This window comes from Macrobrachium nipponense, chromosome 4 (genome assembly GCF_015104395.2).
Source record: "Macrobrachium nipponense isolate FS-2020 chromosome 4, ASM1510439v2, whole genome shotgun sequence".
Lineage (NCBI taxonomy): Eukaryota > Metazoa > Arthropoda > Malacostraca > Decapoda > Palaemonidae > Macrobrachium > Macrobrachium nipponense.
In genome coordinates, this window is record NC_061100.1 from 19019683 (window position 1) to 19037196 (window position 17514).

Here is a 17514-nt window from a genome sequence, read left to right on the forward strand (position 1 = left end):
TATATTTGTAAACACAGTAAAGTGGGCAGTAGTGGTAATGAGATGTTCAACCCCGCCTCCCTGACACCTGTCAGGTGTGGACTTGTACCCTTATCCGTAGTATCCCTTGAGAATTTATTGTAAATTTTAGCCAAATGATTTTTGAAAGCCACTCCTACTTTGACACCTGCCTGTGGGTGGATCTGCAGTCTCAAACGGTGGTGTGTATGTTCATCAGTACTGTCTCTGTAGTATATATACTTGTGAATTCCAATACTATGTATCAGTCCTTTGTCAGTGGCTTGAAAATAAAGCCGAAACCGGTCAGGACCTACACCCTGTCTCTTCTTTTTCACCTGTGGATATATGTGATAAACGAATCACGTGCTAAAGTGATTATAATCATATATATATATATATATATATATCTATATATATATATATATTATATTAATATATATTGGCTTCTTCGTCGTATGTTGGCCGTCATAGACAGTGTGGAACTTCGAGCACTTCCGCCGGACGTGTCTTCCACAGAGGATCATCAACAAACCAACAAAACGGAAAACAGTCGTTCTACAAACAAACACAACTCACGACTCGGCGAACTGGGTCGCACGGAAGCATTGACGGAAGAAAGCGAGGGCCATGACGTTAGGAAAACATCACAGACTTCTCCCATAAATATCAGCTAAGTTAAACCTTTTTATTCATTTGGTGAGTAACTTTGGTGTTCTTCTTACGCAGGTCGAGAGATCAGTGTTTCTGGGTGAGTTACGTGACATCCTTTAATCTTACTTTTCTTGCAGGAATCTATCTTCATTTCTTCGGGTTAATCATCCCTGCAGGCCTTTATCTTTGTTTCATGACAACCCTTTTTTTCAGAGTTTCTCCTGAAATATTTTATCATATCTTATGTGCTTAATTTTATCATTTTGGGGGACACTTTTATTATCATTTTCTGTGACACATTGTCTATATATAGCATATGCGTTTACGCAGTGGATGTGTGTATTCTTACAGATATTTTGATAGGGTTGCTAGGAATCGTAGTGATAGGAAGAAACCTAAAACAAAGATGGTAACATTAATTAGTGCCAGATCAGCAATTGTTCCCTTCCAAGGCCGTATTAACGGATTTTTGCCTCAAGGGGTAGAATCATGGATTTCATCAGTGGATGCTCATTTGAAAGCAAAATGCATCATTTTACCGTCCCTACAGCTACAGGAATCTAAAAGCTTCATTGACTTTGCAAAAGGGGATGAGGGATCCTACCTTAGAGGGGTTTCATTTCAAGAGACAAATACATGGGATGAATTTAAAATTAAATTATGCTCCGTATATGGCAGTGAGGAGTCCTTGGATGCGATTTTAGCTTTGAGGAATATTTCTAATTTGGTCTCTATGAATCATCATCTTAGCTTGGTGGACAGGGCAGCACTTATTGAATGAATATCTGGATAATTTGAATAAATCTACTCGGGTTACGGGGAAGGACATGGCTGTAAAGGATTTTATTAGACTCACATACTGAACTTTCCTAACAGCTATGTTACCAGAAGCCTTGGTACAGTGTTTTGATGAAGAGCTATTGCCTGACATCACGGAATTAGATATCTATAAACAAATTAAGAAACATATGTCTGAATGTGCAGACTTAGATCCCTCACTTGTTCAAGTTTTTGCAAAGAATGACAGTAAATCCCAGCAAGTAAATGTAGTTCATAGTAATGCAGCAGGGATAACTTGTTTTATCTGTAAAAGGTCGGGACACATGATAGCAGATTGTCGTACGCGTTATTGTTCAATTCCTAATAGCTCAAGTCATGCTAATGCTCATGGTTTTTCGTGCAATCAGGCGCAGGGTAATGCTAAAAATACACAGAACGTTGCCAATGATAATCAGAAGAATTCACATTATCACAAAAAGAAACAAGTAAACAGTAACTCTGCTCAGAATCAGAAACAAGCAAATCGGGCTTCAGGAAACTCGGTTCCTGGTCCTTCTAGTCAAAATAATCAAAGTCAGCCAAATTTTCCGAGTGTCCAAAGCAAAGTAAATACCACGTAATTAACTCCAGCGGGGGGGAGAGTGATGTTGGGCCATTCGTATCAACATCTTTTGAATTAAAAAATAAATTTAATCACCTAGAAGACTTATGTGAAACACAGAATTTTCCTATGAATCACACGACCTTATCCAAAAAATCAGTGCGGGATCCCATAGATTTTCATCGAATTCACGCTATAATCAGTAATGATGAATTACGCCCTACTTTACATGCCGTAAATCTAGAATATCAGCCCTCTACATTGTTTTTTTATTCCGGTAGTCCACGTAATATCATGGACTTACGGACTCATCGCTTGTTGTTTTCAAACTTTCCTATGAGAGTTCCGGAGTACGACTTTCGGGAATCGGCAATAACGAACTAAGTGTTGTAGGCGTAACTCAGATTCAGTACAAGGTGGGTAAGCGCACACTTACCGATACCTTTATAGTTGTACAACACATTGATATGTATCCAGTTGTAATTGTAGGATATCCATCCATGTGTATTTAAAACATTATCTTAGCTCCGGCTAAACATGGCCTGTTTATAAAAGGAAAATTCTATAAATCTTCCAACACATTAAAATCCGTTTTGGACAAAAAGGGGACAGACAATCACACAGTAACGTACATTGAAGAACCAATCACTTGTCTCATGAATCATGACATTGTTCAAGTAACCCAACAGAATTCTTGCACACCCGTACTGGCAGCTTGTACGCAATCTCTTGAGCCAAATGCACCGTCGAATATCTCAGTGTGTGTCAAGAAAACCTTCCCGGGATCTAATATTTTAATCCTTCCTGACACTCTGAAAATTAACGGACTTTCCGCAACACAAGCATTATACACTGTTGACTCACAGCAACAGGTTAACATTGAAGTCTGTAACCATTTGAATACCAATCTAGTAATCCACAAATATCAACATATCGTGGATATGGAAGCGTATAAACACCGCATTCTTACCGTTGCTGAAATTAATCACACTCAGCCCGTTGTTGACAAACCCCTCTTACAATCTATCAAAAGTAAAATCAATAAGGACATTCAAGAGATGGGGATACATAAGAAATTTTTTTAACTTTTATCTAAATAGCGAGGGATCTCTAGGGAAAACGGATGTCATTGAACACCGAATACAGTTAAAAGACAAGCATAAAGTTATTTACGTACCTTCGTACCAACTCCCTATGAAATTTCAGAATGAGATTAATGACAAAGTAGATAAGATGTTAGAAGAAGGAGTCATTAGGAAATCGAACAGCCCTTATAATTTTCCCTTATTGTTGTACCTAAAAAAGATCGGACTTTGCGTAGCTTTCCGTCGTTTAAATGAGAAAATGATTCCCGATTGTTTTCCAGTGCCATGTACCAACGATATCTTATCCTTGTTAGGACAGAATAGATATTTCACCAGCTTGGACTTAATTAAAGGCTTTCACTAGATACCCTTAGCTAAAGAGAGTACCCCATACACTGCCTTCAGCACAGCCATGGGACACTATGAATTTTTACATATGCATTTCAGCTTACGGTGCGCCCCAATCACATTCACCTGAATGATTAATATAGTGTTTGGAGACTTATTGGTTGATACCCTTCATGCCTAAATGGAAGATCTTGTAATCTTTTCTAATTCCTTAGAAGAACATTTGCATAAACTAGAGATAGTGCTGCAGAGACTAAGGCAACACAATTTAAGAGTAAAAATATCAAAATGTGAATTTTTCAAGACAGAGTTAGTCTGTTTAGGTTTACGGTGTCTAGTCAAGGTCTTAAGGTAGTCCACGATAAAGTGTCGGCTATCCGTAACTTTCCGGTACCGACTAACGTAAAGGGGATACAACAATTTTTGGGGTGTTCCGGTTACTATAGAAGGTTTGTGCGCAACTATTCAATCATAGCAGCTCCTTTAACTGATCTTACGAAGAAGGGCATAGATTTATATGGTCTGCGTTCGACACCTTGAAAGAGAAATTGTGCAGTTCACCTATCTTAAAATTCCCTGATTTCAGTAGGGAATTCTTTATCGCAACGTTAACGACTAGAGACCTAGTGTAGGGTAAGAAGGGCAGGTCGTAGGGGTTATATGGGCTGCTGGGTAGGCTTTAGGTAGTTCTAGCTTTAAGACCTCTTCTCCCACAAGTCCGCTGGCTGTGTTTTTGCATCTTTCCAGACAATGCCGCAGGCTGTGCTTTGAACCGAGGTCCCCCGTGAATGCCCTAACTTCAATCTTAGTCGACTCCAGTTCCTATAGCAGACAGACGTGTCTGCCTCTGACTCGTTGTCAGTCCTTTGTTCATCATCGCTGGTTGGAGCCCTCATCAGACATCATGCTATATCCACAAGCCAACCAAGGTACGTCTCAAAAGTGCAAATTCCAACTAACCCCTATTTCTCCAAGACGAATCTTGCTATTTTCATTTTTAAATTTCCATTTTCTCACTCCTCTAACGAACATCCTTTGTAAACCCTCGTAAGCATTTGCCACCACTGTGACCTGTCCAAGATTAAGATCTTCATTGAGCATTTCATTTAAGCACTAGAGTCCTCCCCTTGTGTGTAATTAAAGATAAACACCGCCCCCCCCCAATGCATTAGTCGTAATATTGTGCAAGAAGTCTTTGTTTTTATGTTGTGTGTAATTTGGAATTCATTTCCAGGTTGCCCACTTCGGACTCCATGCATCCCTGCATCGATGCAAGCGTTTTTTTTTTTTTTTTTACTGGAGATCATTAATTTGGAAACCAGCTTTGTATTAAATGTTGAATTCGGCCATTTTATCATACTGTAAATGATGAGAGTAATCCAGAGAGTAAACGGCTCTCTTTTCACGTGGCCTATATGCGTTGCATTTATCTTAGGCCATTCAATGTTTTTTTGTAAATAAATGTAAATTAGAGCTAGTAGCTGAAGATTTTAAATGGCAACCTTGTAAACCCCTTAACAGTTATATAAGGTAAGTCAGAAGCGCTCCATTTTCCTCTTTCCCCCTTACGTGTTTTAGTGATGTGCCCTGTAAAGTATATATATATATATATATATATATATATATATATAATATATAATATATATATATATATATATATATATATATCTATATATATATATAATATATATATATATATATATATATATATATATATATATATATATATATATATATATATATATATATATATAATATAATTATATATATATATATATATATATATATATATATATATATATATAGGATACCTCCTTTATATTGGCAGATGTCACTGAAATGGCGAATCAATGTTTTAAAATCACAGTCAAATCGTTTTGTTAAGTAGCCTGCTAGATTCAGTACCATAACACGGAACACAGTAATGATGTAAATTAACGAACAGGAAATGAAAAACAACACTTAAAAGGAAAACATCCCTTCAAAGTCATTTTAGAACACCATAACTAAAGTAGGATACTATTCAGAAAAAATGTTTTTATGGAATTCGTACGTGAATGTTTTTTTAATGTCTTGCTATCGATCAAGGATGAAAATGAAGACGTGATTTTGTTGAACAGAATAAGTTTGTTTATTTACTTTTGCACATCATAATTCAACCCCAAAGTCGCGAAGAAAATTACTCTTAGTCGTACAAAGACTTCAATATATGTAAGACGAAATTTGAAGGTTCATTCTTCCTGATTAATTAATTATATTGTTATTCGTGTTCATGTTCACCAACGCTGGCAACGGGAGGACTACAAACACTACCAGGGTCGAGGTGGGTTGATGTTGTCTCCAAACCGACGAATTACCTGCGTGCGAAAGGTATTTCAGGGTGAGAGGCGACATGAACTTTTATCTTCTCGCGGTAGTGTACTAGGTAAAAGCTTCACTTACGTTCCTGGATTTGAAAGGATCCTGGGTTCGCGCCCCGATCCAGGCAAGTCTATTATCGAGAAAAAATTTCCCTTCAGTTAAGCATATATGAAAATATATTAATTCCGAGGTAGAGCGAATTAGATATTAAAGGACATTGTAGCTCGATATATGTATATGAATCACGGAAAAGTGATATGACTTATAGATTGGCTACGTGCTGTCAAAAGCACTACAAACACTACCGGAGTCGAGGTGGGTTGATGTTGTCTCCAACCAAACAAATTACTTGCGCGTGAAAGGTATTTCAGGGTGAGAGGCGACATGAACTTTTAGCCTCTCGCGGTAGTGTAGTAGGTAAAAGCTTCACTGACGTTCCTGGATTTGAAAGGATCCTGGGTTCGCGCCCCGATCCAGGCAAGTCTATTATCGAGAAAAAATTCCCCTTCGGTTAAGCATTCATGAAAATATAATAATTCCGAGGTAGAGCGATTTAGATATTAAAGGACATTGTAGCTCGATATATGTATATGAATCACGGAAAAAGTGATATGACTTATATATATATATATATATATATATATATATATATATATATATATATATATATATATATATATATAATATATATATTATATACATATAAGCGAATACCAAAGGAAAATGATAGTCAGAAATCCAAGCGCTTTCGTCTTTACTAAGACATTGTCAAGGAACGAATGAAATATAATTGGAGAGAAAGGTCTCAGGTACACAAGATCAACAATACCAGATGGTTAATTGTCAAAAGGGTAAAAATTAAGAGATGATCCAGTCCAAAACATGTAAACATGAATATGTTAATTTTGTTGCTTATATTTATCTACAACTTTTCTCATTATGAAGGCATCAAGTTTAAATAAACCAAGACTTAAATTTAGAACATTTCCATTATTTGACTTGATGAAACAAGATTCAATTATATTCCTTTTAACTGTGTCATTACATGGGATTAAGGATCTTGCTTGACTCCAATTAATAGTATGATCTAAATCTCTCATATGTACAAATAATGCATTTGATATTTGCCCAGTTCTCACAGAATAGTGGTGCTGTTTGAGACGTTGTGAAAGAGATTTACCGGTCTGTCCGTAATAGACTTTATCACACTTTTTGCAAGGAATTTCATATATGCAACCTGGAAGATCTTTAGTAGAATTTTTTATTACTAAACTGTTGACATTAATATTACTGAAAACAACATTTATGTTAAAAAGCTTTAAAGTTCTAGGAATATCTAAAAATCTTTCATCATAGGGTAATTTTAGAATGTTATGTTTACTAAATTCAAGTTTGTCATTAGTTGAATAAAATGTTTTTCTAGCTCTTTTCCATGCCACATCTACAAAAGTCCTTGGGTATTTAAGTTTCAATGCAATATCATAAATAGCTTTACTCTCTGTGTCAATAAACTGCGGGCTACAGACACATAAAGCCCTTAGGAACATCCCAGAAAAAAACAGAGAATTTAACATTTTGATGGTGATTGGAGTAGTAATGAACAAAAGAGGCAATGTTAGTTGATTTCCGAAAGACTGAAAAGGTGAAATTTCTATCATTTCAATGGACAGTTACATCAATGAAATTCAAATTACAATTTCTTTCTTCCTCTACAGTAAATTTTATAGCAGGGACTATAAAAACAAAATAAATTATTGAGATTATTAAGGAATTCCTGGAGATTTTCGTGAACTGGCCAAATATAGAAAATATCATCCACATACCTAAACCATATAACTTTTTGGGGCAAAATTCTTGGCAAGAGTTTTGTCACAAAAAATTCCATATAAATATTGCTAAGGACAGGAGATAAGGGATTACCCATAGCCATGCCAAACTTTTGTACAAAAAATTTCCCATTAAAACAAAATTTACTATCTTTGATACATAAACCTTATGAGACTAATGAGGTTTGCTACAGTTAAGGGAATGCCATGACGTTCTAATTCATCCTCCAAATATTCAAGTAAATCATCTACAGGCACTTTTGTACATAAAGAGACAACATCAAAACTATCCATATTAAAATCAAAATTCAAATTTAAACTATTCAATTTGTTTATAAAATCAACATTGTTTTTAACATTCGTGTTAGAAATGTTTCCTACCAAAGGTGTAAGAATTTTTACAAGCCATTTAGATAAATTATCCGTAACTATAGCAAACCTCATTAGTCTCAAAAGGTTATGTATCAAAGATAGTAAATTTTGTTTTAATGGGGAAATTTTTGTACAAAAGTTTTTGGCACTACAGGGCACCCAAGGTCATCTATGCCCACTGTTATGGGCACTTACTCAACCTTGCACTACAGGGCACCCAAGGTCATCTATGTCCACCGTTATGGGAACTTACTCAACCTTGCACTATAGGGCACCCAAGGTCATCTATGCCCACTGTTATGGCCACTTACTCAACCTTGCACTACAGGGCACCCAAGGTCATCTATGCCCACTGTTATGGCCACTTACTCAACCTTGCACTACAGGGCACCCAAGGTCATCTATGCCCACTGTTATGGCCACTTACTCAATCTTTCACTACAGGGCACCCAAGGTCATCTATGCCCACTGTTATGGGCACTTACTCAACCTTGCACTACAGGGCACCCAAGGTCATCTATGCCCACTGTTATGGGCACTTACCCAACCTTGCGCTACAGGATACATTGCAGGAAAATACTGTCATCAGGAATGCTCTTGGAGTTTTCCAGTCCATCCACAACGTCTTTAATACATCAAATTGAAGTCTCTAAGTGAGACACGCTGGTCCTGTAGATGGGAGGCTTTGAAAACTGTAGAGCAACAACCTGAGAGAATTCTACTTGCTCGAATAGAATTGTCTAAGGAAAAAGATGCCAAAACTTCTGCGGATGCAAAGGGTCTTGTCAAAGCTATGGTTGAGTTCCAGTTCATCCAAGGCTTGCACACTGAAATTAAAAGTGATCTTTTCCAACACAAATGCCCTGGCTAGATACCTGCAGGGTCATGATGTTGACGTGATGACTGCAAAGATCACTTGTGATGCTATACTAGAAACCCTCAAAAAGTGCAGGGAGGAAGATATGTTTTCTCTCATTTGGTAAAAAGCCAGAAAACTGCAACAAACATGATTGAAATTGCACCAGACATTGAAGAGGTGGAAACTAAAAAGCGCCAAAAGAAACCATCCAAGGGGCTGCAAGCACTCTCGGGAGAAACTCCTGAAGAACCCATCTCCTTTACAGACCACCAAAGAGCCAGGATTTCTTACTATGATGCCTTAGACAGAGTTCTCACTGAAATGAGAGAGGGATTTGCAAGCAGGGATACACATATCCTGACATCCCTGGCAAAAATGATATTAGGGAACGCAGTAGAGGATGATTTCAAGGTAGTGTCTGAATTCTATAATGTGGATCAAGACATCCTAATGGCTGAAACTGTCATTTTTCACAATCTGGAAGGCGTGAATTTGAATACTGCAAATAAAGTGATAAGGTATCTTTACTAAAATTCTCTGTGTGAAACTTTCCCACACTTCAGTGAGATGGCAAAAACCCTGGCAACCTTACCCGCAACATGTTGTCCAGCAGAGAGGTCATTCTCGTGCTTCAGAAGACTCAAGACTCTACCTTAGATCTACTGTGGGTCAGGATAAGGGTCTCAGCATTAGGACTTCTCTGCATTGAAAGGGGTTATGCCAGCAAGATAGATATGAACACCACAATAGATTTATTTGGCAAACGAAAGGGAAGGGACAAAACGTTCTTTAAATTTATCTCGAAATATGCTATAAAATGTAGTGTAATAAAGATTTTCTTCTTTATTTGACTATTTGTACAGACGTGGAGTAATGATAATTTAATAGAAAATTAATTAGTTACACATTTGCGAAATTATACTTATAATTCTTTATTTCTATCAAATGATAATTTTAACCAAAAGAATTTTTTCAAATGTGAAGTAATCCTCGGATGAGAATTATTCATGCTAACGTTAATTTCTGCAGGTCTAAAATTTTAGAAGTATGTTTCATTTGTTGTTGTACTAAAGCTTTTACAACTTATTAATTTTGTTGTATGAATTTATTTTAAAAGGAGACCAAATTCACGTATTTTTTTATCTGCATTTTGTTTCATTTTCTATGGTTATGTATTTGTAACTGAAATTTTTACTGCTTGAAATTAATTGTTATTATACTTGTGTTTAAGAGGTTCCCTCGTTGTAATTGTAGTTGTGATTTGATAATAGCACAGGTAATCATAACTGTAATTGTTATAATTCATATAAAGCATTTGTATTTGCTCCAAGTCTGATTTGTATAAATTTTCACAAAGTTGGTGATCTTGCTAGTCGTCTTTTTTTCGTGAAAAATAATGTAAAAATAAATATTGATAAGATGTTCCTTTTGTAAGTTGAATAATATCTTAAAAGTTGCCTCGGCGTTATATTATTTGAGTGAATTTCGGTTTGAAAGCATACATAAGAGGATGCATGTATACCTGAATAAAGAATAGAATAATAGCTACGTAGTTTTGATAAACTTCTTCAAATTCGTACCTGCTGTATATAATTTAACAGCTGTTGGTGCTTGTTATACAAATATGGTGATTAAAAAAAGAAAGAAAAAACTTGTGATGTTTAAAATTCTGCCAAATTTGGTGTTTCCCTCCCAAATGAACTTCACCTCGTACGCCTATGTATCTATGGAAAGTACACAACTGATCCTGCAGATTGCTAATTAAACGTCATCCTTATAAAATCCCAAATGCCTTTTTCCTCCATTTCCCCATAGCCTACAATAATTTAGAAATAATGTTTTGTGCTGGATAATGTTTACAATGAAGACATTATTATTAGCATTATAAAAACAGGTCATATTCAAACTTAGCGCAATAGACAATTTGGATCAAATTTTACCAATTCATGGAAAGTGGTTGACCATGAATGGATGCATCAGGCTGGCTCTGAAATGTTAAGTAAATAATTAATCACCATCACTCTGATTTGTTGATTAATATATATAATAATAATGATAATAATAATAATATCCAACGAGGATAGCTTATCCATGACACAATATTTAGGTTTAACTTTGGTTACGATTGTGTCCATACGAACTTGTCCGACAATAGTTTGCCATTTACGTTTCTCGTGTGTGAGCTTTCGTTTTGTTTAGCACAATACAGATGACTCCTTCAAAATTCATAGGTCTTAAAAAAACTAATATATAAGCTTTATAATTAAAGACATTCTTTGGGCAAGCGTGTAACATGCATGAAACCCATTGCTTTAAAACCAGGTCTTAACACGTCCTTGGTGCACGACATGACAACGGTTTGCAATTAAACAGAAAACACTGAAGCCAATAAAAGGCGTCTGAGGTCATAAAAGTTAAAAGAAGTCTGCATTTAGAAACCTTATAAAACGGACATTTATGAGTCCTTAACAAATAATAATAAGTAAATAAAAGAGAACTAACCTCAGTAACTTACCTCACTGACGAAAGATTCCGACGGTATATTTTAAAGGTGACAAGTATAATGATCAATTATCTAACTAATTATTCCCAGCTGTAGGGAAAACCATCCGTCAATAATTGAAACCTAAAGAAGAAGAAGACTGTAACTGATATCGAAAATGAAGAAGAAGATGAGGACACTTCCTGTAATCCGTTGCCATTACACTTAGGTACGTTCTCTGTCGACTTTAAATTTGTTTTGTGGGTAACGTAATTTCAGAACTTTTTCTGTATCCGAATTATTATTGCAATCTTTAGAGTTCTGTTTACTGTCACAGTGATTATTAATTTGGTTATTAATTTCTTGTTATGCTAGGTGGGTGTAGTAACTATCCTTGGCTACTACTACTATACCTAGCCTACCTACTAGGCTGGGTACTTGGGTAACTACCTAAGGTCAGGCAGTATAGCTAGTACTAGTCTCCGTCCCTCTTTTGAATTTTTAAAGTTTCTGTTCATTCTTAAACTGTATACCTAACTAGTATATTTGGTAGATCTAGTGTACCTATCCGCGGCGGCCCAGACTATGGCAGTTGCGGTTTTTCTATGTAGCCTAGTTTTACCTCCTGAACAAGAATTTCAAGTAATATTTATTCGGACTGTAATTAATCCCCAGGGGCCAGTACTAAAGGTAATATTTCAAAAGCACTCCGCACTGGATATTAAAATAATCACCTTGGGTAAAACACCACGGCAGGCCAACCCTCATCACGGTGGACGGGTCTTATTCACTCTATATTTAATTGGTGAAACAAGAATACAATTGCAACTCTAAGCATACCATTTAAAAGACTGAAGTTTCGTCAACATAATGTGATATATGAAAGCCCCATACGAACTAAAATAAGCATGTGAGCTCTTCGTAAAATATGTTTTCAAGGCAGTTTTGAAATCCAATATGGCGGCTACGTTTTGCATTGAAGGTTCTGATCAGTGACGGCCACCATCTTTCCCCAGCCTTCCCAGCACTCATTTGAACAATGTTAGCGTATACTATATGTAACGTTTATTGATCTTACTCAAGATTGCAGTTGTAATCAGCACAATAAAACAACATTTTATTGCCTATATTAGTGAAAGTATGAAACTTGTTATTCCCGGGGTTATGGTTTGAACTGAATTCATTCTTACCTTGTACAGTGGACCCCCCGTATTCGCGTTCTCCGGATTCGCGGACTCACTGATTAGCGGATTTTTCTTTGGAACCTATCTAGAAATTATTCGCGGAAGGACTCGCCCATTCGCGGGTTTCTCTGTGGAACATATACATAATTATTCGCGGTCATCTCCGGCTATTCACGGATGCGAATTTTTGTGTGTTTACTATTTGTTCAAGGACATTTCATAATGATATGGTTATTCTGTTTATTAGATATTCCTTATAAATCTTGATGTAATGAATTGAATAAAAATATCGTAGGTATAAATTGGTGAGCACCCATAATATGAAATAAAGCATAAGCAGAGTGAGTTTGGCAACTGGAAAATAAACAATCGTATACGTACAGCCATCTCTCTCTCTCTCTCTCTCTCTCTCTCTCTCTCTCTCTCTCTCTCTCTCTCTCTCTCTCTCTCTCTCACACAAAATGATAGATAGGAAACAATAACAGAATATGTATTGCTTGAATACGATATAACAACAAAGTTTTGGTCTGACTGAAGTGTAGAGTTACTTTGACACTGACTTACATGTCATTCCTGGACATCTCACAGCCACGGATAGACATCAACTTCACAACCGAGAAAGGAAATTGTATACAAAATAAATATTTTCCAGATGAAAAAGCAATTGGAGGGCCTATGTTATCCCATAAAAAAACCTCTCGCTTGGATAACTGTAAGATGTAGAAAAGAGAGAGAGATCAAGGGCAGGGTGGATGTAGGAAGGAGATTTAAGCAGTACCTGGAAATGAAAAACAACCCCTATACTAATCTTATAATTATAGCCTTAGGGTTTGTCTCAAAGACATTCAAAGGTGTGTCACACACGTGACAGTTGTTGTTTTTGTAAAATTGGCGTCAGGGCAGATTGTTAAGCACCACTGTGTTAATATATTATTAATAATTTGTTCATTACCTTCGATAACACGCCAAATTTCACGTTAGATAATCATAAAAATCTCTAGGATTGCGCGACCGCGCAAATTGGAAAACAAAGGTGCTAGATTAAATCTGAAAACTCCAGATCTAGCGTGAAATGCTGTAGTTTAGCCCAAACACTGCCATTGAACTTACATAAATCGTATTGGGTCCAATTGGGTACGCATTGTGCAGGCAGTACATTTTATGAAATTTTAAAAGATGATTTCTAATTATGATATGTATGTACGTACATACATAAATTGTTTTAGGATGATAATAAAAGTATGCAGACCATATCTAAAGTACGTAAGACAATGATTATATACATATTTGTAGCAGGGTATGTATTTTTCTGTCTGCGGCGCACGAAGTACTACATGTACGTGTATTTTTCATACGTACATAATGAGTATATTTTTGTGACAAAATAAATTTTTATGATGAAAAAAGCTTTATTAATTTTCAAATATTACAGTTCTGTAATACTTTCATGTAAACACAGCAAAATGTCGGTAACAAAGTCGGGTTTTCTTAAAAGATGCTCTACCCAAGCCAACTTTCCGCAGATAAACAAATCTTATGATGCTGTGACGCCTTCTTTGAGCAGTACCCAAACGAAATGATATTTAAAACGCTATTGGCTGTTGTCTGCACAGCAGCCAATCCAGGAGCAGCATTCATTTTCCTTGTCGCTCATTGGTTGTACACTTGGTGTTGATTGGTGAACCCTGGCCCCACCCATTTCGCGGAGATGGAATTGTGGGTATCGCGCATCTAGTACCCAGCAGCCTCACTGCGCAGAAACTTACGGGTATATGCGAACGTTAAAGCAAAGCCTCTTGTGCGTATCAGCAAAATAAAATCAGTGTGCATCGTACCTCCGAAAATGGCCCCTAAAAAGCGCCCTGCTCCTTCTAAGGCTTCTGGCCAAGAAGTAAAAGAAAGAAGACCGTAATGAAGCTGACGAGAAGGTGAAAACTTCTCGATATGTTGAAGGAGGAAAAAGTTACGCTACAGTCGGCCGCCATTTCAAAGTGAATGAGAGCACAGTTAGATATATAAGAAAAAAGAAAATGAAATAAGAAAAAGTGTTAGTATGACATTCTATGGCACCGCAAAGGCTGTGTCCACAGTGATAGACAAACCATTGTGAAAATGGAATCTGCACTCGCGGTTGGATAAAGACTGCAGGAAGAAGAACGTGCCCTTGACTCCAACATCATACGCCAAAAAGCACGACAGATCTACCAGCAGCTATCAACTCCTACTGCTTCACATGGTGGTGAGGAAGAGGAAGCCGAAGCCGAAGATGTGGAGGCACTGGAAGGCGATGAAGAAGGGACGTTGGAATTCTTGGGCTTTGGAGAACCAGCTCCTGAAGAGGAAGACGAAGAAGAAGAACCACAACCGGGACCGTCCTCAGCTCCCCAAGGATTTCAAGCTAGCAAAGGATGGTTCCACCGGTTCCAGAAAAGGTTCCATCTAAAGTCTGTTTCCCTACATGGGGAAGCTGCATCTGCAGACAAAGAGGCAGCCGCAAAATATCCGCAGGCCTTCATGAAAATAATCCAGGAGAAAGGATATCGCCCAGAACAGGTGTTCAATATGGACGAAACTGGCCTGTTCTGGAAGAAAATGCCGTTCCGGACGTACCTTATGAAGGATGAAGCTAAAGCCTCCGGATTCAAGGCACAAAAGGACAGGGTGACCCCCCTGATGTGCGGGAATGCGGCTGGTTTCATGCTGAAACCAGGCCTCATTTATAACTAAGGCTGCAAAATCCCAGGGCACTCAAGACAAGAACAAGAGTTACTGCCCGTCTTCTGGATGCATAATCCCAAGGCCTGGATCACCAAAAGTCCTGACGGAGTATGGTTTCACCAGAGTTTCATTCCTCAAGTTAGGCAATACCTGGCCGATTTGGACATCAACTTCAAGGTCTTGCTGATAATGGACAACGCTGGTGGCCACCCTCTCAATCTTTATTCCAAAGGAGTCCAGCTTGAGTTCCTTCCTCCCAACACCACCTCTCTCCTCCAGCCTATGGATCAGGGCGTCATCCGTGCCTTCAAGGCACTCTACACCGGGAAACTCCCTCCAGCACCTTGTTGATGCAATGGACCGTGACAGTGAATTTACGCTGAAAGATTATTGGCGTAAAATTCACGATTGCCACGTGTCTGGTCTGTCATTGACGGTCGTTGAAGGACTGAAGAGGAGACACTAAATGCCTGCTTTTGGAGTAAGTTGTGGCCAGACTGTGTCCATAATTATACAGGCTTTTCTCCCAGGAAATCCTCAGCATTCAGCCATTAATAAGGCAGTCCAGTTGGCAAAAATTCTTGGTGGTGAGGGCTTTGACGATATCACCGAGGAAGAAGTCGGCACCCTCATTGATGCGCCCACTGACCCCCTTACCGACCAGGACTTGGAAGAGCTGACAAAGTCCGCCAGTGAGGAAGAAAGACACTCCAGGTTCAGGAGAGGATCGGAGGAGGAGGAGAGGGCCTGACTTTGGAACGCCTGTCCCAAGTTAAAAAATGGTAAACGACCTCCAGGAGTTTGTCGCAACATGGGATCCTTACATGGAGCGCTCCTGAAGTTTCTAATATTCTAGACACAGCACTGGAGCCCTATAATCAAGCTCTCACCACCATGAAGAAGCAACGGCAGCAGTTGCCAATCACAATGTTCATCACACGAACGAAGAAAGAGACCCCTCCAAAGCCTCCCAAATCGCCTGAAGTAGTGCCTCTTGAATCGCCTGAAGAAGTGCCTCCCAAATCGCCTGAGTCACCGCCTCCGAAGCGCCTCCTGAAGGTGAAGAGGCGCCCTCAGAGGATATGTAACTCCTCTGCTTAGCTGTGCAGTCAAATTCTTCATCGTCATTCATCGGACTGCACGGCTAATTCCATCATCATCATCTTTCTTAATCGAACATTCATGCAAACTGGTGAGTACCCTGGTTTACATATGGTTGTTACTAGCGTAAAACAATTGTTTCAAAATTTTGTTCCATGCCAACAAATTTTGTTCTTTCTCTCTATCGCTTTCTGATTTCACATACATTTGTTTCCCTTGTAAAAGAAAATGGATGTCTCAAATAGTAACAGTATGAAAGAAAACGTGCATGACTGAATACTTATGGGGGGGACTGAATTATTTCACATACGTAACTAAGTCATGCAGTACGTACATAATACGTATGTACGTATTTATGTATAACCATAAAATGTAAGTTTGTTCATGAAACTTACCTGTCAGATATATATATAGCTGTATTCTCCGACGTCCGACAGAATTTTCAAAACAACTCCCGGCACACGCAGTTGGGCGGCCCAGGTGGTTCGTTACCCATTCCCACGCCGCTGGGAGGCGGATATCAGGAATCATTCCCATTTTTCTATTCAGATTTTCTCTGTCGCGGTAGTGAAAACACCTGTTTCCACTACCTCCGCCTAGGATTTTGAAACTTCATTAGCCGCTGAAGTATCCTACTTATTTTTTTTGAATGATTGACTTGGATTTGTGCTAGGCATACGCTATCATAAAATTAATTAAAATTTTTTCATGGCATATGATGTCTGAATCTAGTTAGCCTAGTTTCAGATTTTGTGTCTGCAACGGGTAAGGGAGGCTACCGACACCTTCGGTAGACACTCGTTTAGTATACATGTTTTCTTTGTTGAGAGATCAATGTAATTAGTGTAATGTTGACTGATTCCGAAAGAGACGTATGATTCGTATGTACGCAAATTAGAGCGTGTAGAATCAGGAGGTCTTCCTCCACAGTACCAGTAGACTTTATTTTGCCTAACCCTGTGGTATGGCTTACGGGCCTAGAGGAAGTTCTGTGAGAAGTAATGCCCTTTCTATTATTGTGGATTACATCAAGTAAGCTTGAAAAACAAGTGCTCTCTCTCCAATCAGTGTTGTGAGTGTAGTGATGTATTTTGCCCCTAGTGTTGTGGAGGGGGCGTCAGATCGGTCCTATAACGCCTCTAGGTC

The 17514-nt window shown here is 38.0% G+C and overlaps 1 protein-coding gene across 1 annotated transcript in view; it reads left to right on the top strand.

The window, feature by feature from the left end:
• The first annotated feature begins 11595 nt into the window (after positions 1 to 11595).
• LOC135210744 (M-phase phosphoprotein 8-like) overlaps positions 11596 to 17514 on the top strand; it is a 317022-nt gene continuing 311103 nt past the window's right edge. The window contains exon 1 of the mRNA XM_064243573.1: positions 11596 to 11629. The gene's annotated coding sequence lies outside the window, so the exon portion shown is untranslated. The remainder of the gene's footprint in view (positions 11630 to 17514) is intronic.